The sequence below is a fragment of the Aedes aegypti genome, unplaced genomic scaffold, assembly GCF_002204515.2.
Source record: "Aedes aegypti strain LVP_AGWG unplaced genomic scaffold, AaegL5.0 Primary Assembly AGWG_AaegL5_hic_scaff_1552_PBJ_arrow, whole genome shotgun sequence".
Lineage (NCBI taxonomy): Eukaryota > Metazoa > Arthropoda > Insecta > Diptera > Culicidae > Aedes > Aedes aegypti.
In genome coordinates, this window is record NW_018735002.1 from 51,735 (window position 1) to 68,715 (window position 16,981).

The following is a 16,981-nucleotide window of genomic DNA, read 5'->3' on the forward strand; positions in this document are numbered from 1 at the left end:
AACGATATAACATATACAATGAATCCATTATCCATCCGACAAACCCATCCATAATCGCTTCCGTTGCCTTTTTTCTACAGTAGACATTCAGCGCAGATGGGGATTTGCTCTGAGCAACATCGCTGATCGCATAAATCGTTTGCCAACTTCACGAAATACATACCTTCATGCAGAAAACTTCAGAAATTCTTTGAAATTCTCTATTTTTGTTTACAACGGTGGGTCGTATGTACTTCACTGGACACCAATCAGTCCGATCGTACTTTGACGTATGGACATTTCAGATGTCAAACGTCTGAACGTACCCGTTCGAAGTGCCGCGGTGACTAGCGTTAGGTCGTAATCGATAGTCGAATGACAACAACAATGTTATATCGACGGAAAGCTTTTTATGATCATAAATCAATAAATTGAGTGTATTTTCATGGTTTTGTTCGATAGTTTATTGAAGGGGATTTCATTTTGTGTCTTAATACGTATATTGAACACATTTGAGCTATTGCTTGAAATAGGAATTGAATTTTGTTTGAGAAACTTCATGGAGAGTTATCTCAGATAGTCAAATGTCCACATTCGACCTTTTCAAATCGAGCTCCAGTAAATGGTTAACTGTGTTAGCTAGCAGGTTTTGATTATGGGGGGATTTTTGTAAACCCAAGATGAAAGAAAAAAGGTCGAATACGCGTTTTTTTTAATTTTGGTGTTTTTGCTACATTGGACCTTATGCGCAATAGGACGAATGAACAAATTTTTACTATTCCTAATTTTTGTTAATTACGTCAAAGTGTCAATTTATTTTTTTTATTTTAGAAGAAATATGATATCGATATGATACTTTACCAGCATGATAAGCTGAATAGAATCTACCAAATGGTGAAATAAACGCGATTTTTTACTTTTGTTACTTACGACCTTTTCACATCGAGCTCCAGAAATATTAGTTATTTTCAATTAGGGTTCATTCACAAATTTCATAACGCCAAAGTTTGCCATTTTGGACACCCATCCACCCCTTGTAACGGTTTTTGTATGAGAGTTCCACAAATTTTGTATGGGTTGTAACATCCGAGAGACACCCACCCACTCCCTTCAGCGTATGAAATTTGTGAAGCCTGATTTGCTACTGAAAAGGAATCGCTCAAGAAAATTTCTCGCCGATTCCTTGCAGAAATTTTCTACAGCGACTCTCATTTGAAGTAACAGTTCTTTTTCAACTGCGTACTGCGATCAGAAAAAAAGCGCATTCTTGATCGATTTCCTTGCAGAAATTTCCCATGCACCAAGATAGGCCGAGAAATTACTTGTCAGCAGCGAATCAGGCTTAAGCCTTTATTGTTGATTATTGCACAAACAAAATCTTAGTTTCTTTTAGTCTTTTCGATTGGTTGAAACAAACTTTTATTTTGGTTGTTTTTTTATCAACAGAACATTTGAAATTCTACAAAAGTTTATTGGAAACAACCAAAATTTTGTTGTTTTGGTTGTAGAAGAATTAATTTTTGGTTTTTCGACAGCTGAAAACGCTATTGAAAAATAAATGTCCAATCAGGGTAAGATCGACACTTTTCATTTGGGGTAAAATCGACACCTTCTTTGTTTCAAAATCTAACTTTAGGGAATCTCTCTTGTCGGAAAACGTCCCTCTGTAGTTATGTGAGTCTTTATTTTCGAATTTCAGTGAAGTTCATGGATGGCGAACTTATTAACATGTAAAATATGACACTATATGACTTGCCACAAGCTATCATTAAGTATCACAAAAAAAATTTCTATGTTTGACGTTTAAACTTATTGGATAAAACATGAAGAAATTTTTCTCATTTGCATTTGAAGAATTAATAGAATTTGAAATGTTTTCACATAAATTAATCTTATTGTTTATTTACAAACCACGAGGTTCGACATTTTTTAATAACTAAACTGAATTACAGTTTTCTGTCTTGTTAAAATAAAATAGTATTTATTTTTAAAACCAATCATTCGCCACAACTTCATCTTCGTAAACATTCCATGAACACAAATTTATCATATCCTCGTGTATTCACCCCAACTTTATAATCTTAGCATATAGGACATTTGAAATTTTCACATATATTTAGTGAATATTTGGCCTCTCCTCATTGATATGTGTATAATCGTATATTGTGTTCAATCTTTTAGAGGAAGGTGTTATAAAATTCGAAAGTCATGTTTAAAGCATTATTTTTAATATGCCATGTGATGGTGATGTTCACAACGTATAAATTCTGCTTAAGTGCATGTGTCGGTTTTACCCCAACAGGGTGTCGATCTATCCGCACTCTCAATCGTTTCACCTAAAAATGATGAAATATCATTTTGATTTAAATCACTATATCATCCAGTGATCGCAAGGATTGATAAATTTATAACCAATATGTGATTCTACAACAATTTTAGTTCGTTAACAAGCGAAAGTAACATAAATTTTATCAATATGCTTAGGGTGTCGGTTTTACCCGAATTCCCCTACGATAAACACCATGAACTTAGAATTTGATCTTTTTTGGTTTCCGCGTGACGAGCAAACTGTAAAAACAGTGAATTTCTTTTTGCCGTTTGCCACCCCACTAGGAATTGACCGAAAATATCCGCATCTGTAAGCGTAAGTCTGGGTTGAATAACTATTAGATAGTTTTTCAAACTAACTAATTTTGTATAGTATATTAAATTTCAGTTGCATTTCAACTATCGAAACGGATTTATATATTTTCACTGATGGAAGGAGATTACTTACATTAACGTTACATTACAACCCTAAAGGGCTTTTATTCACCAATTATTGGCCACAAATTATTTCGTTACATCATCAATATTACACCGCAACTTAAACTGTAGCATTGAAACAATCTTTTTTTTGGCACGAAAACGATACTCCTCTCGCCCTAAAACGTGTTTGTTTATTTAGCTCCATAGGTAGACGATTTGACGGTTCGATAGGTAGACTAGGTTTCAGTCATCGTGCTACTCTCCATTCATAGACTCTGGAGATTGCAAGCATATTGGAAAAAAAAAAACGATTCAATTTAAATTTTATCGTGCAATTTCAACCAAATAATATCTGAAATGAAATTTTAAGACCTATTTGCATGCTTGATGGATTAGATCACAAAAAAAAATGAAAATAATACTTAAAAATCTCATGTAAACATCAATTAAACCCACTATTTTATACAACTTTGGCGCCCTGTAGCGAAAAATTGTGACGTGCAGGGACATTTCTGAAAACGGCATCAGATTCAGCGACCTCAAATCTTCTAGAGACACATAATTTAATCCTTGAGACACGCAAAATGTAATTTTTGCTACGCTGTGTAATGGATCTGCGAAACATAAATGAACATAGTTATGCGGTCAGATATTACGGGCTCTATAATGCACTTTATAAATACCTATTGTCATCTTCAGTAAATTTCACAGATGTATCTTCGAGGTAGATTTGACATAGGGGCAATGGGGCAATATGAACATACGGGGTAATATGAGCCACTCTGGATTTGACCTCGAAAACAGTGTTTTAATGTCTAGTGTCATCATGATCTGCCAGAGGATGCTTCAAATAGTCATCATAATATAAACCGTAAGATATTTGTTTCAAAACTCGAAATATTTACAAAAATGTATAATTTTGTTTTTTGTTATGAAAAGCTTATAAGTTTGACAGTTTTTAATTAGGCCAATAAGACAATTTATTGTATTTATTATTTTGGTAAAATTTATAAATCCATTGAAACTACACGCAGCGAACTGAAATATCGAAATTCATACATTTTGCCTTATGAAAGACGGAACGATTATTGCAATATGAACGCTTTATGTATCGTTTTAGCATCACTCCATTTTAAGGCGTCAATGGGCGCGTGGTGTAAGCAGGGCCTATCGATCGCAAAGTTCTTGGTTCGATTCCAGGTTGCCGCGAAAACTATTTTTGTTTCCAAATGTTGGTTCTATAAGGTAAATTTATGAATTTCAACTCGATTCCTTGTGGCGAATTTTCATAAGGGGTTCTTTATCGATAGTCCATTTACCTGAGTGTACTTATCCTGCTTTTTAAAAGCGCTAATGGCTGCCGCAAACAGGCTCGCTTTCTGGTAAGGATTGGTCGATTTGACGTTTAGCTTGGGTCGTTTTATATTGAGCGGACCGAAGCCAAACGTCAAATCGACTAATTCCTACCAGAAAGCGAGCCTGTTGGCGGCAGCCATTAGCGCTCGTAAAAAGCTGGATAATACTGAACAATCCGTGTGCGAAATTAGATTTGTTCATAAACTTTTTTTTTAATACAGTATTATAAAAAAGTGAAAGGGCCGGGCAAAATGAGCCACCTAGATTTAAGCAAACCAAATGGTGTTTAAAACATAAAAATGAATTGCCTTCACTTTCTTACTCAATAGTCATATTGGTGCACCATAACAATTGGAACACTTTGCTAGAAAATAGGTTTCATCAAGTGTCGCAATTTAATACTAGAATTATGTGGTATATTTACTACGTGTTATATATCTATCAAAAACAGGACTCTAAAATTAATAATTTCAAGCAAAACCTTTTAAAATTTATTTTTTAATATTGTGTTGTTTATCACCAGCTCTTCTCTATATTGTTTTAAATAAAAATTATACGATTTAATGATGTGGCTCATACTGCCCCGTTGGGTGGCTCATTATGCCCCATATGGTTGACGAACAAGCAAAACAACATGGTTTTCAAAATCGCTTCGCAATAAATTTCAAGTAGATGTTAACGTTAATTATCGACATAACATAAAGGACAACATTCTACAGTTCAAGTCACTTGCATTTGAATCATCGTTTTCGCTGTTTTTCTATGGATTCCTTGACGTTTTCCTTAGGCGACCCATATTGCCCCGATCACCCCTATGAAGGAACATCTCAGAAACACAAATAGGAAACACGGGAGCTCCATGAAGTCTATTACCAGGGTTCAGACCCTGGAGTATTGCTCACTAGCGAATCTACTATTCCTGAAAATAAAAAAAAGCAGTAAATCTCACCCCTGAGCGGAAATTATGATCAGCTTACCCAATGTATCGGAAAACATTTACACTACCCGTCATAAATACGGACTCACTAAAATAAGTATTGCAACACTCAGTTGAATATTGAATCACCCTGAAAAGTTAGCATCACCTCAAAACAGGTAAATTCACATTGCTATATCTCGAAATCCTTACGACTTGCAAAGAAGCGATCTTCAGCAAAGTTGTTCAGGGGATCAAGGACATCCGGAAGGCATATAGCTCAGTTCACGATTTTGCCACTAGGTGGCGGTAGAGAGCATGTAAAATTTAGCATTTTAAACTAGTTCTAGCTTGTGATTCACAAGAGATAGAAAGTTCGGGTCTTCGGCAAAGTTGTTCAGAAGATCAAGGACATCCGGAAGACAAATAGTTAAGTTCGCGATTTTGCCGCTAGATGGCGGTAGTGAGCATGTAAAATTCTAAGTTCTAGCTTGTGATCCACAAGAGATAGAAAGTTCGAGTCTTCGGCAAAGTTGTTCAGAAGGCCAAGGACATCCGGAAGACAAGCAGGTTTGGTTCGAGATTTTGCCGCTAGGTGGCGCTAGTGAGCATGCAAAATTAAGTATTTCAAACTAGTTCTTTCTTTCAATCCACAAGAGAAAGAAAGTTCGAGTCTTCCAGTTCAATCCAGATTTAATCGAAATTTTGCGTCTTCAGCAAAGTTGTTCAGAAAGTCAAGGGCATGAAGTGAATCTCACCTGAAACACTTGAATATGAATTGAGTTGGACATGGGTCACTGAGTGTTTGTGTGCTGTGCGTATCGAAGGAAAACGGCAACTACATTATCTGGAAGCTATAATCCGTATCTGTTTACGCCGAAAAACACTATTTTATTTCGATCCCACAATAGCAGATCGCAGTGCCAGTTTCGAATCAAGCTATGGCGAACGACAAAATTTGTCGAAAATGCTCTGGGAGAGTTGATTTGAGCACCGATTTTCACCGTCTGCGAAGGAGAGTGTGCATGTTTTTTCCATGCAGTATGTGTTGATCTGACTGAGGATGTTTTGCAAATCATCTCCGGCAATGTAATCTGGATGTGTGACCAATTCATGCTAAGGTTCCAACAGATGAGAGGCAACCTTCAACTCCATTCTAAAAATGCTGAAACGGTTGTATCGAATACGATTGAGCAGGAGGTGATGACGTTGAAAAGCACGGTAGCAGGTATCATGCAGTTTTGAAACCATGTCACTCAACACCGAAATCATTTAACGCACATTTGGACGGATCGGATGCATGTGTTCTAATACAGATCATGTGAATGGTGATGATAATCTAGATCATGGTGCTCAACGGACGATACCGACTTCTCGTTGTTTCTGTCGAATATAGAGGTGAGTGTCACCGAATCGGGCGTTCATCGGATGTTGCTCGTTCTCTTTGAACATCTTAAATTGATCGATCGACATCGTTAAACTGACATCGAACTGGAATGGTCGTAGGGCGCTCGATTATCTGTCGTTTAAGGTAGTTCTCGATCGAAAATTCAAAGCTCGTGCATTAGATTCATCAACTTGGCCGAAGTATGTTAAATTTAGAGAATTTGTCAAGAGGAACAATGATACATGGAGACCTTAATGAGCTAAATATGTGCGATGATGAATCCCTGTTTGTTAATTTGTTAATGATTTTTTAATTTGTGATTTGTATTGTTTTTGTTACTGAAATAGTGTCGGAATGAAACGTTTGTACCTTACAGTTTCAAGACATTCAATAAGACTAATGAGAGTCAGTTGGATTAAACAAATAAGATAAAGATAAAGATATGGAGCTAATTAAATCTGAAACACTTGAATATAAAGTGAATGAGACCTGAATGCCTTCAATTTACTTCAAAAATCAAACATCAATCACTTGGATATTGAACTAATCAAAGTTGAAACACGTACATAAAGTGATTCAAGCATGAATCAATTGAAAATGAATTGAATCAGCCCTAACCAGCATGAGCATGAGTTATATCTGAAAAAGTGGAAAATGCACCTAATTCTAGATGAATCAAACCTGAACAACTTGAATATCAAGTAATTCGTAGGTGAATATGAAGTGATTCAGACCTGCAGCACTTGAATATAAAGCGAATCAAACCTGAATCACTTGAATATGGAGCGAGTCCGACATGAATCACTTGGATATGAAGTGAATCAAACAAAAATCACTGTAATAATCCTAAATCTCTTTAATATGAAATAAATCAGACCTGGAACTCATGTATATAAAGTGAATCAAGCATGAACCACTTGAAATCATTTAAACATTAAGTGAATCAAACCTGAAACAGTCGTATATGAGTGAATCAGGTAAGAATCACTTGGATATGGAGCGAACTGAATCACTTGAATATGAAGTGAATCAATTCTGAATCCTTGTCTGGATGTCCTTGACCTTCTGAACAACTTTGCCGAAACCCGAACTTTCTATCTCTTGTGGATCACAAGCTAGAGCTAATTTAAAATGCTCAATTTTACATGCTCACTACCGCCACCTAGCGGCAACATCGCGAACCAAACTGCTTGTCTTCCGGATGTCTCTGACCTTCTGAACAACTTTGCCGAAGACCCGAACTTTCTATCTCTTGTGAATCATAAGCTAGAACTAGTTTAAAATGCTCATTTTTAAATGCTCACTAGCGCCACCTAACGGCAAAATCGCGAACCAAACTGCTTGTCTTCCGGATGTCCTTGACCTTCTGAGCAACTTTGCCGAAGACCCGAACACTTTCTATCTCTTGTGGATCACAAGCTAGAACAAGTTTAAAATGCTCAATTTTACATGGTTACTACCGCCGCCTAGCGGCAAAATCGCGAACTAAACTATTCGCCTTCCGGATGTCCTTGATCCCCTGAACAACTTTGCTGAAGATCGCTTCTTTGCAAGTCGTAAGGATCTTGAGATATAGCAATGTGAATTTACCTGTTTTGAGGTGATGCTAAACTTTTCGGTGGTGATTCAATATTCAGCTGAGTGTTGCAATACTTATTTTAGTGAGTCCGTATTTATGACGGGTAGTGTACGTTCACAAAAATACTAGAAGCCCAAATAAAAAATACAATACAAAAACAATTTAACGTATTGTAACAGTACCATTAAAAACATTGGAAATACAATACAGTATATTGTAATATAACAATACATTACATGAAGTAATAAGAAAGTCACTTCCGATGATGCTATTAGTTTTAAATCAAGTTGGCTCCCTAAATGTTGCAACCTAGCACTTGTTGGATACTAATAATGGATCTGCGAAAAAAAATGAACATAGTTATGCGGTAAATATTACGGGCTCTATAATGCACTTTATGAATACCTATTGTCATTCTTCAGTAAATTTCACAAAATTTGTGATAATGTATCTTCTAGGTAGATTTGACATATGAAGGCATCTCAGAAAAACCAATCACTAGCGAAAACATCAAAATTTTTGTTTGTTTCTAATAAACTTTTGTAGAATTTCAATGTTCTGTCGATATAAAAACACCAAAATAGTAATAGTTTGAAAATAACTAAAATTTGTTTGGGTTTACCATCCTGGTTTGTCCGTGATGTTTTAAGATAAATTTGATGTGTTCTGATTTTTAAATATTTTTTTTATTGTAGCATGTGTATTATTGTCAATCTATCTATCTATATAAATAAAAAATGGAATGGTGTTTGTATGTCACGAAATGGCTTACGAACGGGTAAACGATTTTAATGATTCTTTCTCAGTTTTGTTCGTCAGGGGTTCCGACGTGTTTGTGTGTTTAAAAATCCCAGGATATTCACCGGGAAAGTTGAAAAAACGAGCACAAACGAAACTGTCATTTTGTATGGGACGATCAAAAGCGTTTATCAACAGCCTACTTGATGGAAGACGAAGTTTGCCGGGACCACTAGTTATTATAAACATCATTGATATCAATAGCCTGTTGAAGAAGAAATAAGTAATGTAATGTCTTACGTCATGGAATAGCGAACGATTCACGATTTTTCCTGGTGGGTCGTGTATCCGAAATAATTGGGAACCTATGACTCAATATCAAAATAGCACCAACACTTGCGATGTATGAACAAGGCATACATACACTGAGGCAAAAAAACTTAATAGTTTCTTAAGGAAATATTATGATTTGGCGCCACAACGATTATTGTTGAAATTTGTAAGTTTTACTTATGATTTTGGTGAAGAATTTCAGTAATGAATTTCATAAGTCAATCAATGAAATTCGGTAATTAACGCAATGATAATAACTCAATCGAACTATCAATCGATAATGTTGTTCGCCTTTGATTCAGGCGTACACAAAAATTGACATGTTTCGATAACATGTGATCTACTTTCGATCAACTTGTAGCCAACATCGAAAGCTGAGTAGTTCTTCTATCTGCGATTGCAATGATAAATATTTCAAGTAATTGTTGTTAAAGAATTCAAAGCTCTCACTTATGAAACTTATGATCCATTTTCGAAATTTTTAAGCGTGCAATGAAACCATAATTTGGCTGGTTCATAAGTCTTGATTTATGGAACACCTAAGTATTTTTGCCTCAGTGTATAATAGTCGAGATCATGAAGTAGACCCGGCTCAGGGTTGCCAATTATGCCAGATTAATCTGGCACTGCAAGACTTTTAATCGAGGAAAAGACAAAAATACAAACTACTTGTTTTGCAAGACTTTTTCAAATTCAGCCAGACTTTACAGACCGACGGGTAGCCATACTTACTTTAATTACGCAGATTTAGAATTTTTTTCTTATGATTGGTAAATTCGCTTTTCAGAATAATAGTTTGATGAGCGCCTGTAGTGTAGAGTAAAGGAAATCGGTGATCGTTTTGAGTATTGAGTATTCATGGGTTTGGTTCCACCCTGATCGTAAAGAGATCTTGAAACCTTCGAAAAACATCATTTTGTAATTTATAGTTTTCTTGATAACTCAACCAATCTAAATGATTTTTTTTAAGAGAATCTCCTTTAAACCTGACATTGTTTTGCCCATGTATTTTTTATAAATTAAGTAAAAACAAAATGATGGCCAAAGGAGTTTTGTACGGGGAATATTTTTAAACCAAGTAACCAATGATTCAATGGGGCTCTGCACTGTTTTGATTTTGTATGGGATTTTGACGTTTACTGGCCTTGTTGTTTACTAATTTCATGGAAGAGTGAAAGAGAGGGATTGATTTTTTGCAGAGCCCATATCGATACCATTTCAAAAACAAAGAGATTGTTTAGAACTGCTAAACTATTGAAAAACAAAAAAGTCATCGTGAATAAAATTTGTTTTGTGGTAGATAAATGACGATGGTAGTAGAGAAGTTACCCTAGTGACTTTGATTATTATGCAATGGTATTTTAGCATTTAGACTCTTCTGTTCATTGAAAAACTGACGGTAGTAGTTTAAACTGTGTCCAGATCAACTCTACTAGAGTGCAATTCTCATTTATAAATTTGATATAGAGTTATGAAAACAGCATGGTGAAACTTTCTTCTTCAGGATTCATTGTTTTGACTTTAATTTTGTACAATCATAAGAATCTATGTGCCAGAATGTAAATAAACATAAAGAACTTTTTGATAAATCCATGGCTGAAATACTAGAATGTTTTCCAATACAGACTTAAACATTTAGAAAAAGCCATGTTTTAGTGCTGATGTGAATTTAGATTTTTTTTCTATGTTGTATATTTTTTTGTTACCGTCGAAATTGAGTCTAGTAGTATACCTGCACAATGGTATCTGCCAGACTTTGCAAGACTTTTTATTTTGAACTCGCCAGACATTTCCAAAAATCTAGTGGCAACCCTGACCCGGCTTAACGCAAATATATGTGTATTTGGACTGAATGCATAAGCAGTTGATGCTGGAATGGGTGCAAGTCACTGATCACTTGTATTAATTTCGTACAGGCAGTCAGTACTCTGTTGAAGCTCGGATCATATCCACGGTAACCGTTTTATTTAACAATGTTCATGTCTATTAATACCATTAATATCTATACCAAAACCGGTTTCGATAGTATGCATTCCAAAGGGAATTCGAAATACTACGTGGGTAGATGCATTGAATATCAAGGCTTTACATATTATTAGTTGACCTTGGATGATAATATGTAGATTAACGTAATTAATGAGGCCAAAATGTGTACTCGTTTCAGCCTTTGGACACCATGAAAATCTATGCCGATCGGATGGACCTCCTCGTTGGCGGTCCGTATGGCCCTCAAAGCGCTAGACATTGCTCACGAACATGTCCCCGTCGACTACGGCAAGGGAGAGCACATGACGGAGGACTATGCCAAGGTGGGCACGAACTTTCCGCAAAATGCCAGACTGTCAACGTATTCGAAATCTTAACTAATTACGAATCAATTTCAGATGAATCCACAAAAGGAAAATCCCGGTTTAGATGACGATGGGTTTTCTTGAGTGAAAGCAATGCCATTCTACAGTATCTATGCGACAAGTACGCTCCGGACAGTCCCCAATCCTAAGGATCCCAAGGAGCGTGCCCTGGTCAATCATCGCCTTTGCTTCAATTTGTCGTTTCTGTACCCGCAGATATCGGCTTATGTGATGGCACCGATTTTCTTCGATTACGAGCGGACTCCGATGGGGCTGAAGAAGCTGCACATTGCTTTGGCGCTTTTGAAGACTACATGAGCCGCTTGGGAAGTAAGTTTGCCGCTGGAGATCATCTCACGATTGCGGATTTCCCATTGGTCACATCTGTGATGTGCTTGGAAGGAATCAATTTCAACATCGATCAATACCCGCTGGTGAAGGCATGGTATGCCAACTTTAAGCAAACATATCCCGAGCTATGGGCCATTTCCGCTGTGGGAATGGCGGAAATTACTGAATTCGAGAAGAATCCTCCAGATCTATCAGGCATGGAGCACCCAATTCATCCCATCAAAAAAGTTAAGAAATGATTTGTCGTCAAAAATTTGTGTCAGAAAGTGCCTTATTTTTACACCATACTTTAAAAGTATTTTAATCCAATCAAGGATATGTGGGATACGTTTTACGTAATAAAGGACCAGTGTCTAAAACTTCTCGTTGTGTTTTAAAACGTAAACATATGATAAATGAAAACCGATTTAGTTCTATACCATTTAATTCCACTAGAGTTTGTATCCTTTGATAGATACGCGTATTTCGACCTCAACTGTAAGGCCGTCTTCAGCGTCGTGTACTAAACTAAGTCGTGGTTTCAGGCCACCGTTCCAAATGTTCTGACGACGATATCCATATCATCCACGAAGCAAACACATTGGCTGATTTGGTAAAAATCTTAGCTCGTTTTTGAACAGCAGGCACGAAGTCTATAACTCTGTCCAAGTCCCCGGCGGAATTCGAACAAACTAGAATGTTCGCCCGAAGATGTCATGCTATTCTGCACACCGTTCATCGTTGCTCTTAGTCTTATGAGTTTCCCGGGAAAGCTGTACTCGTCATAGTTTCTCATACTGTCGTATGCCGCCTAAAAATCGATGCACAGATGATGCGTTTGGACTTTGATATTCACTGCATATCTGCACGCAGAGAATTGACAACTATTCAACACAATAGTTAGTTTTGTTGTTTTTGACAAGCGCTTTCAATTTGTTGTAATCAAACAAATTATTTATTTATTTCGTCAATCAATTGTAGAGCTACATGTTTGCTTAATACTATGTGTATTATACCTCAGGGAACTAAAATATTGCCTAAGCTTCGTTCGCGACATGGTTAAATCAATTTCTGTGTAATCTGGTTATAAAGAGACATCATTTGATTTATTGGGCCGAATTTGGCATAATTAGTTCGATGATTGTTTGATGCAAACAAATTCCGATTCCTCAACTGTCTGGCGGGCGTGTAGAAATTCAAACTAGATAAGAGATTGGTGGAATCAATACGATGCGATACTATATATCATTGACAAATGAAATCATGGCTAATTCGCGACGTTCCTTTAAAGTTTGGATGTCAATAAGCATGAATCGAGCCTCGTATGATGGCAGTGGAAGCGTTGTCAGCCTAATTTGCGTAAGCATATAAAAGAAATTGCTTCTGTACTGATTTCGATTCTATCCTCATGTGTTTTCATATGTGGGACCACACAATACTACAATATTCTAAAACTGATCTTACATAAGCAATGTACAAGGTTTTAATCGTATCTTCTTCTTCTTCTTTTCTGGCGTTACGTCCCCGCTGGGACAGATCCTGCTTCTCAGCTTAGTGTTTTCTTATGAGCACTTCCACAGTTATTAACTGAGAGGCATACTATGCCAATGACCATTTTTGCATGCGTATATCGTGTGGCAGGTACGATGATACTTTATTATGCCCTGGAAGTCGAGAAAATTTCCAACCCGAAAAGATCCTCGACCGGTGGGATTCGAACCCACGACCCTCAGCTTGGTCTTGCTGAAAAGCTGCGCGTTTACCGCTACGGCTATCTGGGCCCGTATATGGATCCTGAAAATTGGAGCTAAAACGCTTAATAAGCTTAACATATTGGTTGCTTTATGGACAATAGTATTATAATGGTCAGTAAATGTTAGTTTAGAATCTAATATAACACCTAAATCTCTAACTTATCGCACCTTTGAACATTTGATTTTTCTAAAAAGACAGTAATCTGTGGTGTATTACGTTTTCTGCTATATGTGATTAGATTCCTTTTTTTTGACGTTTAATTTATGTGCTTTTACTACCCATTATATCAAATTATACTTTTTTCATTCAGATAAATGTCGCTCTCTTTTTTGCTATTGATTTCCATAAAAGTTTCATATCGTCAGCATAAATAAGAATTTCAACATGTTTTATCACATATGAAATATCATTACAAACAATATGAATAACAATGGGCCTAAATGTGAACCTTGGGAACTCCTGATGTAACATGAACAGGTTTGGATAGTTTTCCCTCAAGTCTTACTTTTGTTGGCGATCTGTTAAATACGATTCAATCCAGTTGAGGAGTCTTATTGCAATTCCCATTTTATTTAGCTTGAAAATCAATATAGGAATATCTAATCTGTCAAATGCTTTACTAAAGTCGGTGTAAAGTGATTCGACGTGGTTACCTCTATGCATTGCATTTAAAGTGTAATTTACAAATTCCAAAAGGTTCGTTGTAGTAGAACGACTTTAAAGAAACCATGTTGTACATTCGTTATTCTATGTTTTATTTGGCTAAATACTTTTTTTATTGATTATTGATTCAAATAGTTTTGGAATGGATGAAATAATAGCAATTCCACGAAAATTCATTGGCTAAGTGTTTCAGTAAAGCAGGTGGGATTCCGTACCCTGATCCTTTGGATGAATCTAAATTCTTCAGTCCCCTTAAAATGTCTTGTACCTGTATTTGACTAACGCTGACATCGGTTGTAAAATCAGGAAAACTAGAAAAGTGTTCAAAATCACGGTCATTATCCGAGAAGTTTGTATAAGTCTCTTGGGAAAATCAGCGAAGAGATTTTAAATGTCATTTTGATTATCTGCTACTTTATTATCACATGTCATTTTAGATGGAAAGTTAGTTGGAATCTTTCGACCTTGACGCTTGCTTTTGCCGGAGCGAGCGACGAGGGCAGGATCAAACATGTCGCGGCGTCGGTCTAGTAAGTGAAAAGTGGCGTGATCGGGGAGTTCGGTTGGAGTAAGTTAAAAGTGCCGCGATCGGTTTCGTTCTTTTTGATCTTTCGACGACCTTGACGCTTGCTCCTGGCAGTGCGCCTGTTTTTTTTTTTTTTTTTTTTTTTTTTTTTTTTTTTTTTTTTTTTTTTTTTTTTTTTTTTTTTTTTTTTTTTTTTTTTTTTTTTTTTTTTTTGAGTGCTAGCCGAGCAAACGAGTGAAGCTGAAAGTGGATTGTGGCTGCTCAGTCAAGGATAACGGATCAATTGGTGAGCTCGTTTCATGCTACTATTTCTAATCTATAAAATATGTTATGACTGAAAATTTAATCGTTACAATGGTGGGATGTAATATGATTGTTTCAACAAACTATGGATGGTTCTCACTGTGAGTGTCGACACAAACTCTGATTCATGATTTTATTTATTTTAACATTTTTTTTTCAGAACACCCTTTATTACCTGTATTTTTGTAATTAAAAAAACTTTGAATGGTTCGACACTACAAGTGTAGACTTGCGAAAGGTTCACTTTTATTCAACAAACTTTGGATGGTTCGCCACTGTAAGTGTCGGCATAAAGATAAGAGTGTTCTATGATGTCCCAACCAATTGAGTCTTTTTGTTTCTTTTCAAATGAGTAAAATATAATAACACATGCTTTCGTACTGAACGCTGTAGGAATGTTACATTTAGGTATTTGTTCAAAAACTTTGAATGGTTCGTCACTCAAGTGTGGCAAAATTTTCCTCTACATAGAAATTATATGAACAATTATTATTTACGTATAAGCACTGTATATATCTCACAAATCATTGTTTATCATGGTCTAATCGCTTATCAAAGTGAATCCTTTGACCCAACGATCCTCCCTATTAACAAACCCCTCCCAGTAACTTTGTGGAGATGCAGAGGCAAACACGGTCTCCAAAAATAGCAAAGGTTACACACTAACATTCTTCCTCTCAACCCACCCTGACTGTAAGGACGTGGCCGGCGCCGTTATTGACCTTGTATAAATAGAGGCACTGAATTATGCACACTGAAAGAAGTTATGGCAATCTCAGCTGAACTTCTAGTTGATTTTTTGTGCATTTTCACTGACTTCGGTCGATCACGGAATAGCAACCATTGATATGTTAGTCAGTCTAAGCTAAGCTAAGCTAAGCTAAGCTAAGCAATGTCATTTTAGATGGAAAGTTGTTAGACTTCATCTTAGTTTTAACATAATTGAAGAAAATTCTAGGGCAGATTTTAAATCATTTTTCAATTTTTGTGTTGTACTCTTCAAAGTGGCAGTGGATATGGCTTGATTAAGTTGATTGACAATATACAAAATATTTTCTAAACTTTCCTTTGAGTTTTTTGTTGTCTGTAAATTTTATGAGCCTTTTGGCTTACGATTTTTCAAATTTTTTTATTTGCTTATTAATCCAACAGGATTTTTTGAATCCATTCCTAGACGTCTCCGCAAGAGTGGAACTTCCATCTGAATAATTTCCGACAAAATTGAATAAAAACTAGTAACTGCATACTCTAATCTCTGATTTTTCAAACGGATTGCCAATCTATTCTATTCAATTTCTTGTTTGATTCCGTTATAATTGGCGTTTTTATAATCAAAGAAATTCTCAAAGTCATAGTAGTCGAATTATGATGATTATGAACAAAGATTGAGTACTCGATAAGCTGTATGAAAACGCTTCATTTTTTCCATAGTGGAGAAAGAGATTCGTTCACACTAGAAATCTTCCATTATGTTTGAGAATAAGAAGTCCAAATAACAGTTTTGTCGGTTTTTCACATGAATTGATTTTGATTTAAAACCTAAAAATGCAGCTCTTTCAAAATAAGTTGTAATGATTCGTTTTTCACAAACAACCGGCCAGCAGAACATTTTTTGTTTTCGGAATCACGCGAATAAAATCAGCATTATTAAGTCGCTGATAAAGTCGCCATAGATATGCCACTTGAATTCTGGAGATAAATTGCGTTGAAAACAGCAACAGGGTGTCTACTCGTTTACCCGAAATGAAATTCCCTGATATTTCCAGTTTTCCAGGTTTCTCAAAATAATTCCAGGTTCAAAAAAATACTCCTAATATTATATGGCTAAAACAAAATAATGATAAATTTGAAGTGTTTTTTGATTCAATAGCAATTTAAACACTTCTAGACATTTTTTAACGCATGCTGAAGCTATCCAATATGAAGGTGCTAACAATACCAAAGATTATGTTTTTATTCAAATGAATTTAATTTGCCATTGATAGAGTCTTTGATTTCGTTTGTAAGAGCTCTTTTC

The 16,981-nt window shown here is 35.9% G+C and overlaps 1 pseudogene; it reads left to right on the top strand.

Moving 5' to 3' along the window:
- The first annotated feature begins 11,212 nt into the window (after positions 1 to 11,212).
- Positions 11,213 to 12,100, top strand: LOC5575295 (annotated as a pseudogene).
- Positions 12,101 to 16,981: the final 4,881 nt, after the last annotated feature.